Source organism: Callorhinus ursinus, unplaced genomic scaffold (genome assembly GCF_003265705.2).
Source record: "Callorhinus ursinus isolate GAN/ISIS: 27379988/994484 unplaced genomic scaffold, GSC_fseal_2.0 scaffold45, whole genome shotgun sequence".
In the NCBI taxonomy this organism is placed as follows: domain Eukaryota; kingdom Metazoa; phylum Chordata; class Mammalia; order Carnivora; family Otariidae; genus Callorhinus; species Callorhinus ursinus.
In genome coordinates, this window is record NW_027397107.1 from 5,240,108 (window position 1) to 5,250,283 (window position 10,176).

General features: G+C 44.0%; 1 long non-coding RNA gene across 1 annotated transcript in view; it reads right to left on the reverse strand.

The window, feature by feature from the left end:
* Nucleotides 1-1,288: 1,288 nt before the first annotated feature.
* Nucleotides 1,289-10,176, reverse strand: part of LOC112840103 (uncharacterized) — a 20,402-nt gene continuing 11,514 nt past the window's right edge. The window contains exons 2-3 of the long non-coding RNA XR_003212388.2: nucleotides 2,136-2,184; nucleotides 1,289-1,718 (exon numbers count right to left, since the gene is read on the reverse strand). This is a non-coding gene — a long non-coding RNA (uncharacterized lncRNA). The remainder of the gene's footprint in view (nucleotides 1,719-2,135; nucleotides 2,185-10,176) is intronic.

Here is a 10,176-nt window from a genome sequence, read left to right on the forward strand (position 1 = left end):
CCGTTGCTGAGTCACATCCTTTTATAATAAATTGGTAATCTAGTGAGTTCAGTGTTTCTTTTTCTGTGAGCTGCTTTAGAAAATTAATTGAGCCCAAGGAGGGGGCCATGGGAACCTCCAATCTATAGCGTTTGGTCAGAAGCCCAGGTCACAACCTAGACTTATGTTTGGCATCTGAAGAGAGGGACCGTCTTGTAGGACTTTGCCTTAACCCGTGGGATCCGATGTTATCTCCAGGTAGATCGTGTCAGAACTGAGTGGAATTGGATAGATGGTGACGCAGACAATTACTTGGTGTGGGAAAAAACAATACCTGTTGGAATTGGAATCAGAATCAGAGGGATTGAAAGGGATATAGGTGAAGCACCAACAGCGTTTGCTATGGTAGGACACTTAGGTATGGAAGAGCTTGACATACTTTTTTTTTTTTTAATGCTTTGCACTACTTTAGTAAGATGGCATTTAGTATATGATGCTTTTTAAGTGGGTGTCCCTGAGAGTATAGAAGAAAGTTTCATGAGTCAACCCATTAATATTTCAAGATGAGAAATTCTTGTCTCTTTCATAGCTACGCATCTTGTGCTTGCAAGAACTAAGGGCAAGATCTGGGCTGTTTGATTCAGGTATCTGCCCATATCTTGGACAATTTAATTTTCAAAATCCTATTTTGCCACTTCACCCCCCTTGCTGAAAGTCTACAGTGAATTTCATGCTGTTTCTGAGAGGCTTCACAGACTTCCTTTTCAGTATAATCTATAAAGTGTGTGTCTCCTTATCTTAAAGACAGGGGTATTTCAGATCTGACTGTGAAACCTTTCCACAGCTCTTTGATGACAATAGTATATTACATTTTGCATATGGTGATATTTCTATATATCCTATGAACATACATTTCTGTTTATGTGATCAGTAGCTCTTCATCTGGATGAAATTAAACAGAATAATCTTGCTGTGGATTGTGCCCTTCCATTGCATGCTTTAAAAATGGCAGGCATGGAGCCCTGGGTGGCTCAGTCGGTTAAGCGTCTACCTTCGGCCCAGGTCATGATCCCAGGGTCCTGGGATGGAGCCCCACTACAGGCTCCCTGCTCAGCGGAGAATCTGCTTTTCCCTCTCCCTCTCCCTCTGCCCCTCCCCTCGCCTTCCCTCCCCTGTGCTCCTGTTCTGTCTCTCCCTCTAAATAAATAAATAAACAAACAAACAAACAAACAGACATAAAAATGGCAGGCACGACAGTACTATGACCCACAATGGAACATTCAGAACGCATCAATAGCTTTCATCCGACTTCTTTATCATACCTGCTTTATTCACGTGAGCAGTTCCTGGAGCATGTGAGGAAAGTGGAGAAGATTCTCGGGCGCCATCAAGTGGCCATCTGGGGTATTACCTAAGGTCATCTGGGTGAAGACTCTCCAGCCTCTCAGCTGTCCCCCCCCCCCCCCCCCGCCGCCCCGGAACGTGGGGCCTGGTTTTGGAGCAGAGCAACTTTCAAGAAAGTTGTCAAAGGAGGCTGGCTGGTGGGTGAGGAAAACAAAGCGGTGGCCTGAGGAGAGAAATGGTTGCAGCTGCCAAAGCATTTTCAGCTGGAGCATCTTGCAAGGCTTCTTTGGAAGACAGTTTGTAAGGCATAAAAAGTCCTTAATCTAATGACATTTGGAGATTTATTTCTCTTCGTTGTTTTCCTTGGCCATAAATATGTACAATCCCAAAGTCACCTGCAGTCAATAAAAACATGGGTAGATTTATTAGAAGGGTATGTGTGTTGAAAGTAGTCAGCCCATCACCTGCGCAGACGTGAGACATCAAAGGGGAACACTACCCTACCTCATGAACTGAAACCAGTGAACAGATCCATCTATGTAAAAGGCAGTAAAACGTCTTTGAGGCCATTGTAGTTCGGTCAGATGGACAGTAACTGCATCCGTTGAAAACCCGATATTTCAGTCAGGGTCTCAGCCGGAAAGAGATGGCATGTTGAAAAGGGGACATTTCGGAGAGGTTAATGAAGGGATTACAAAGTATGGGCTGGGTTCAGGAAAGCAAGGGGTGTAACTAGTAACCGAGAGAAGCTGCCCTCGTACTTGAGAGGGCAAAGAGAAGGAGTAGTTATGGGAACGGCTCTCTATTCTTACCCTTTGATCTACTCCGGCTTCCTGATCCAGAGACGAGTGGACAGCGGACCTGAAGTGCCAAACAGAAAAAATGTAATATACTCAACTTCAATTTGGCTTTAAAAATTAAGAGCATTTTATTTATCTAACAAGATTTCCTCAAGTGGGGCAGCTCCATGATTGGTATAATTGGGGATGTCACGGAGGACCCAAAGTCTTTCCGTCTTTCTCCTCTACCCTCCCCAGGCTAGATTCTGTCCCCATCACAAGAAGGTTGCTGTAGCTCTGGGTGCCACGCTCAGATCTGACAATGATCAGCGAAAGAGAATGGCTCTTCCTAGGGGTCTGTTTTTGGGAATGAGGAAACCTTTCTCAGGAGTCTCTCCAGGAGATGTGGCCACATGTGTCACTGGAAGAACTCTATCCATACTGGAAAAATCCCATCTAGGGAAAGGGTACCCAATTAATCAAGATTTGCCCCTGAGCTGGGGACAGTGTCAGTTTCTAGAAGAGGAGGGATATGCACAGACGCTTGCACGAAATCAAGATTCTGTTAACAAAAAAGAGGGCAGAAAGCTTGTGTGAAGGCAAACAGAGGGGGGTGCAAAATCTGTAAGGCAATTATAAGGTTTCTGGTATGTTGGAGTTGGAAATGAAGGTGCAGGGTCTACTTGGGCCCAAGGGATGAAGATAATATGACCAGCTGAAATAGGTAAAATTAATACTAACGAACTTGGACAGTAGGTAGGAATCGTAGTTTGGTTTTTAGAAGGAGTGTTGTACCTGCACCCCTGATGCATGCCATTGGCCAAACTGTACCACAGCCCCCTCCCCATTCAGGGGACGGCCAAGTCCAAAAGAGAAGAAAGCTTCAACCAGATCGATGTCCTAATCACAGACCACACACGACAGGCTGGAGGCACATCTGGTGCTACCAACTGCGTGGAGAATTATAATAGGCAAAAAGGAGTTGTCTCCATTAGTCTTTGTACAACGAAGGTGCTTCCCCCCCCGCCCCCCGCCCGATGGCAGAAAAGAGTGAAGTGCTCACTAGAATCGAGAATAATTAATGCAGAGCTGAGCCTGACAGGACTTGTTTAAGGGAAGAAAAAGCCTTTTAGATTTTTAAAACTAGGTAATCATTTAATGTTGTTAGCTTGAGTTAGATGCAGTAGAGGTTTTATATTTGAAGCACAATTTAATATTTACTGTCATCAAAAGCCAGACATGTCCAAGAAGGTATGCATTTGCAAAATTGTGGTGAGCCCAAGTCCCTTGAGGAGGCTCCTTCCTTAGAAGAAAATGAGTGTCTCTCTCTTCCTGATTTGTCATTTCCAAGTAATGGGCTTGGAAGTGGCATAACTATAAGTTATGTTAGAGGCTTTGTGGCCCTTGAGAACACAAGGAGAAAGACAAATTGAGGAATCTCATTTGAGGCCTTTTAGTAAGGGGGAGGCAAACAGAAGGCTGTTCACATATTGGATGAGAACAGTTTCCAGGAAAAGTTATGTTTTTGCAATCACTTTTAAGACTTAGTACAGGAGTTCTGGGCTGTAACTGTGGGTTAAACATGTACGTCTACATTCATTCCCTCTAAAACCCTTATTAAAACCACAGTAAACTGATTTAAAAAAAAACAATATATCTACAAGGATGAGGAGACAACAGTAATACAATTTTGGAGGCTACACAATAGAAGAGGAATGGTGATTGTCTTAGCTGATCTAAGAAGGGACCATTCCTGAGCCAGTAGTGGGATAAGGTGAAAACCAATTCAGTTTATACCGCAGAATCCTAAAAAAGGAACAGCCGTCAGAAGAACCAGGTATCTCTGGAATTAGGAGTGAAGGAAAGTCTAAAATAATGAGGATTGGGTGCAAGCAGCTTGAGAGCAGTTAGATCCTTGGATCCCTTACCTACTGCATACCTAATGGGCTTGGTTTCCCATTAACACACTCATTATGACCATATTTTCATTTAATTCTTTGGACATATTTTCTTTTACATTTTTGAACTCATTTATAACATTTTCCTTAAAGTCTTTGCTGAATCCAACATCTGGACCATCTTGAGGTCAGTTTCTATTGACTGTTTGTCGTTGTTGTTAGTTTGGGTGACATTTTCCTGTTTTCCTGCATGTGTAGGAATTTTAGATTGCTTCATGGACACTGTGAATGATACACTGTAGATGCTCTAGATTCCGTTATCTGCTAGACCTCTAGTATCTGTTCTGTTCTCAACTCTGTAGCAGCTTCTCTCTGGGAAGCCTCAGGCAGTCTTCCCCAACACATGTGCATCCCAGCTCTCAGGCAATGACACAGGGGACCTGCCACATAGATTTTTGCCTCCCACATGTGGACCAACATCCTTTCCAGTGCCATGACCTATAGATTGTGTCCGCTTCAGCAACTGTGGACTCTGCTCTCTGCCTCCGAACCACAGCAGGGCGTCCCTACTCTGCTAGGACTCCAGCTTGCTATGCTGTGGTTGGAAAACTGTTCCCCAGCAGAGAGCCAAAACGATCTGGGGACTATCTCCTGAGTTCCCCTTCTCTCAGAGATCACCATCACGCACTGCCTGTTGTCCAGTGCCTGAGAGTGGTGGCTCATATCTTTTGTCCAGTTTTACTGTTGTTTATGGCAGGAAAGCTAATCTGGTACCAAGATTACACCATCACTGGAACCCTCAAATGCTAGATTTTTATTTTCTTTTTCTTTTTTAAAAAAGATTACATTTACTTATTTGAGAGAGAGAGCGCACAGGCACGAGTTGGAGGAGAGGCAGAGGGAGAAGCAGACTCCCCGCTGAGCGGGGAGCCTGACTCGGGGCTCGATCTCAGGACCCTGAGATCCTGACCTGAGCTGAAGGCAGACGATTAACTGACGGAGCCACCCAAGTGCCCCTAGATTTTTATTTTCTTGTAGTATCCTCCCTCCACCCTTCTTCATCAATTTAAGACAGTTCTGTGTTTGTTGGCTCAGATGAGAGATGAAGCAGTAATGAAAGCAGAAAACAATACAGCAGTCCCCCTCTCAACTGTGCTTTCATTATCCATGGTCGCTGTGGTTCAGAAGCGGATGACTCTTCCTTCTGACATATCGTCAGAAGGTCAGTAGTAGCCTAACGCTACATCACAGTCCTACGTCATTCACCTCACTTTGTCCATCACATAGGCATTCTGTCATCTCCCATCCTCATAAGAAGGGTGAGCACAGAGGGGTGCCTGGTGGTGGAGTCAGTTAAGCGTCCAACTCTTGGTTTTGACTCAGGTTGTGATCTCAAGGTCCTGGGATCGGGCTCTGTGATCAGCATGGAGTCTGCTTAAGGTTCTCTCTCCCTCTCCCTCTCCCCCCCCCTCCTGTACTCTCTCTCTCTCTCTCAGTCTCAAATAAATAAATAAATCAATAAATCAAAGGAAAAAATGGTGAGTATAAAACAATAAGGTAGTTTGAGAGGGAGGCCACATTCACATAACTTTCATTACAGGAAACTGTTAGAATTGTTCTATTATTAGTTACTGTTAATCTCTTAATTTGTAAATGAAACTTTATCATAGGTATGTATGTATAGGGAAGAAACAGCATATTGGTTCGGTACTATCTGTGGTTTCAGGCATCCTGTGCGGGGGGGGGAGGGTATCTTGGAAGTACCCCCTGCAGATAAAGGGGGACTACTATAGTCTGAAAACAATAGTTTCCAGAGGCCTACACCTATTAAGAAGACAGGGTTCTCTACGGAGCCCAGATAAAAGCCCCTGAAGAAGGGGAAAGAGATAAATGAGGAATTGATTTGTGAGAACAGTGATGTGGTGGGTTCAGGAAAGAAAGGCGTGGGACCCTGCTTCCTGGCCAGCACCCCCTGGAATGTGATTGCAGAAAGGGCACTCCTGTCTAAATGTCTGGACCAGCCATGCCCCAGGCAGCCTCTCCAAGATCCCGGTATCTCTGGAATTAGGAGTGAAGGAAAGTCTAAAATAATGAGGATTGGGTGCAAGCAGCTTGAGAGCAGTTAGATCCTTGGATCCCTTACCTACTGCATACCTTTGGGCTTGGTTTGCATGCCCTTGGTTGGCACAGTTACAGCAGAAAGATTCCCATGGCCCCTAAACCGGGAATGGAAGTTGGGGAGAGAGTCCCCTGATGGGAAGAAGACACCTGTACAGGAACAGGATACTGCTTTGTGACTATGGGGAAGGATGATCAGGACCACCCACCCCTTGACACGTTGACGCCATGTGAGCCCCTAGAAATTTGACACCATTTAGCAGAAAGGGAAGAAGACCCCAAATTCCTGAGATTAATGTGCCATCACTCTAGCCAACTGGGAGCCCAAAACATAAAATTATCTAAAAATAAAGAAAATGCTATTTATTGCACACCTGAGTTGGTAAACTGAGACTCATGCCATAATAGGAAAAGCCACATTTGTAAGGACTTTATGGAAAACTTTACACCCATTATCTCATTTAACCTCATTTCATGTGATGGAAGTTCACTGCCTCATACTCCCCTGATGAGTCTTCTGACAAGGCAGATGTACCCGCCTGAGAAAAACTTAATAAAAACAGACATTCACTCTGTGCCAGGCATTATGCTAAGGGCCTTATGTCACTTAATCCTCATCCTAAAACTGTGAGACATGTACTACCACCTCCATTTTTCAAATGTGAAAACAAATTCAGAGTTGTCAAATGAGGCGGCTTTTAGATTCAAACCTGCTAGAAGCTTTACTTTATGTTATTTATAATCCATGAGAGAAAACTAGATCCAGGAGTCTAATAGGAGCATCTACGATAGGATTTATAAAGTGAGTTTATTTATAGTTTAAATACACAAATTCCCTTTTATGTTCTACAACTATTCTAAGATTAAAAGGAATGATCTTCTTGGCTAAATACTGTATTCTGGGAAGCCATTAAACAAGAACTTTGCAGTTAACATTGTTCTTTCTATTCTTTTATCTTTCTGAACTTTAGTTTGGATGTTCTCCACTGGCCTGTCTTCAAGTTCACTAATCTCTTGCCTCTGCTGTGTCCACTCTGCTGCTCAGCCCATCTGAATTCTTTATTTCAGATATTGTATCTGTCAATTCTAGAATGTTCATTTGGTTTTCACATATTCCAATTCTCTATCGAAATTCCCCACTTTGTCACCATTTTGTCCACTGCTCCCACTATTTTCTTGAACATATTTACTTTTCTAAAAGATTTTATTTATTCATTTTATGGGGGGGAGGGGCAGAGGGAGAGAGAGACTCTCAAGCAGGCTCCCTGCTGAGTGTGGAACACAACTCGGGGCTCAATCCCACGACCACGAGATCACAACCCGAGTTGAAATCAAGAGTTGGATGCTTAACAGACGCAACCACCCAGGCGCTGCCCCTTCTTTAACATATTTAAATAGTTATTTTAAAACCTTAACATCCAGAGCAGATGTGGGTCTACTTTTACTGTCTCATTTTTTTTTTCTCTTGATTCTCAGTCGAATTGCCCTGCTGTATTCATTTCCTATTGCTGCTCTAATATATAACCACAAATTTAGTGATCGCAGACAACACTGATTTATTATCTTCCAGTTCCAGAAGTCAGAAGTCCAGAACTGGTCTCATTGGGCTAAAGTCAAGGTGTTGGCAGTGCTGCTTCCTTCCAGAGGCTCCAGGGGAAAATCCATTTCTTTGTCTTTTACAGCTTCTGGGGACCACCTGCACTCCTTGACTTACGACTTCTTCTTCCTGTAACTCCAACTTCCGGCTTCCATCCTCACATCTCTGACTACTGACTCTGACCCTCCTGCCTCTCTCTCATAGGGACCCCTGTGCTTTTATCAGCCCCCTCCCCCTGGGTAAGCCAGGATCATCTCTCCATCTCAAGACCCTTAATCACATCCACAAAGTCTCTGCATCCACAGGCTCCAGGAATTAGGACACACACATCTTTGGAAGGCCATTGTTCAGTCTACTGTACCTGCTCTTTCTATGACTTGTCATTTTCTACTTTATGCCAACTATTGTATATAAAAGAATCACAGAAGTTGTAATCATATTTTCTCCTGGAGGGTTTACCCATCCTCTGTGAGGCAGTGTAGCTCAAAGATGATGCCTCAATCCAATCAGGAATTGAGCTGAGTTGGAGTGAGTTGCAGCTTTAATTAGACTCTGTCCACCTCTGTTTTTAATTATCTTGAGAATGAGACCTGCCTTGTGTTTGTTGCAGCCCCTTCCCTCTAGGAGGACTTCACCTTCCAAACACTAAGAGACAGCAGATCTTACTCTGTCCTTCCAGCCCAGACCCCAGACAGGCCCTCCCCTCCCCCCTCCCCCAGACCCAGTCTACCCCAGCACTTACCAAATATCCCAAGGGGAAAAGAACCTCATATCTAGATTCTAGCCTATAACAATAGCCTGAGGGGCCTCAACAGTTCAGTGTAAACCAAGCCCAGGCTTTAGCCTATGCCCAGACTTCACAAATGACCCAGGCAAAAAAAGACCCAACAATCTCAGCTCACCTAGAAAGGGCTCTTCCTTCTCTGCTTCCACTGCTCTCTGATGTCTTTAAAAATATGATTTTTGTAGGGACGCCTGGGTGGCTCAGTTGGTTAAGCGTCTGCCTTCGGCTCAGGTCGTGATCCCAGGGTCCTGGTATCAAGTCCCACATTGGGCTCCCTGCTCAGCGAGGAGCCTGCTTCTCCCTCTGCCTGCCACTCCCCCTGCTTGTGCTTTCTCTCTCTCTCTCCCTAATAAATAAATAAAATCTTTTAATAAAAAAAATATGATTTTTGTAGTTTATCCTTTCCCCCCACCCAATTATTGCAGCAGGACTGATGACCTACTGATACCTCCTACTTCCTACTCAGAGACGAAGTTCCTTTTGGATAACGTTGAATATTCTAGAACTTTGCAGTTATCACTGGATATCTCAAAAAGCTTCTTGCATCTTCTCAGCAAACATAACACAAGGCAGGCTATGTATACATAACCTTAAATTCATTCATTTATTTGTTTAGTTAGTTAGTTAGTTAAGTAGGCTCCGTGCCCAGCATGGAGCCCAACACAGGGCTTCATTCAACTCATGACCCTGAGATCAAGAACTGAGCTGAGATCAAGAGCTGGATGCTGGGGCGCCTGGGTGGCTCAGTCGTTAAGCGGCTGCCTTCAGCTCATGTCATGATCCCAGGGTCCTGGGATCGAGTCCCACATCAGGCTCCCTGCTCAGTGAGAAGCCTGCTTCTCCCTCTCCCACTCCCCCTGCTTGTGTTCCTGCTTTCGCTGTCTCTGTCTCTGTCAAATAAAAAAATAAAATCTTTAAAAAAAAAGAGTTGGATGCTTAACCAACTGAGCCACTTAGTCACCCCTATTTATTTTTTTAAGATTTTATTTATTTGAGAGAGCATGCACGGGGGGAGGGGCAGAGGGAGAAGGAGAAGCAGACTCCCCGCTGAGCAGGGAGCCCGATGCAGGGCTCAATCTCAGGACCCTGGGATTATGACCTGAGCCGAAGGCAGCCACTTAAGTGACTGAGCCACCCAGGCGCCCCTATTGACTTTTTTTAGGTTTTATTTATTTATTTTTTTTAAGTAATCTCTATGCCCAACTCGGGGCTCAAATTCACAACCCCAAGATCAAGAGTCACATGCTCCTCTGACTGAGCCAGCCAGGCGGCCCTAACCTTAAATTTAATTAAGGTATTTCTCTATACCTGGTCTCTTAACTGTTCTTTTTTTTACTTTGTTCCTGGGTGGTTAGGAATATAAATATACTTATCTTACTAGCACACGCTTTGAAAATTCAATGTAGTTGATGTAATAGGATTTGTTCTTCCTAAGGTTTATCAAATACCACTGCAAACTCTAGTTTTTGTACTTTTAGAATTGTTATTTAATACTATGACTAGGTAACATTCTCAGATGTGTAAATGTCAAAAGATATTTAGAAATATACAGTGAAGGCGGAGCAAGATGACGGAGGAGTAGGAGACCTGGATTTCGTCTGGTCTCAGGAATTCAGCTGAATAGGGATCAAACCATTCTGAACACCTACGAACTCAACAGGAGACTGAAGAAAAGAA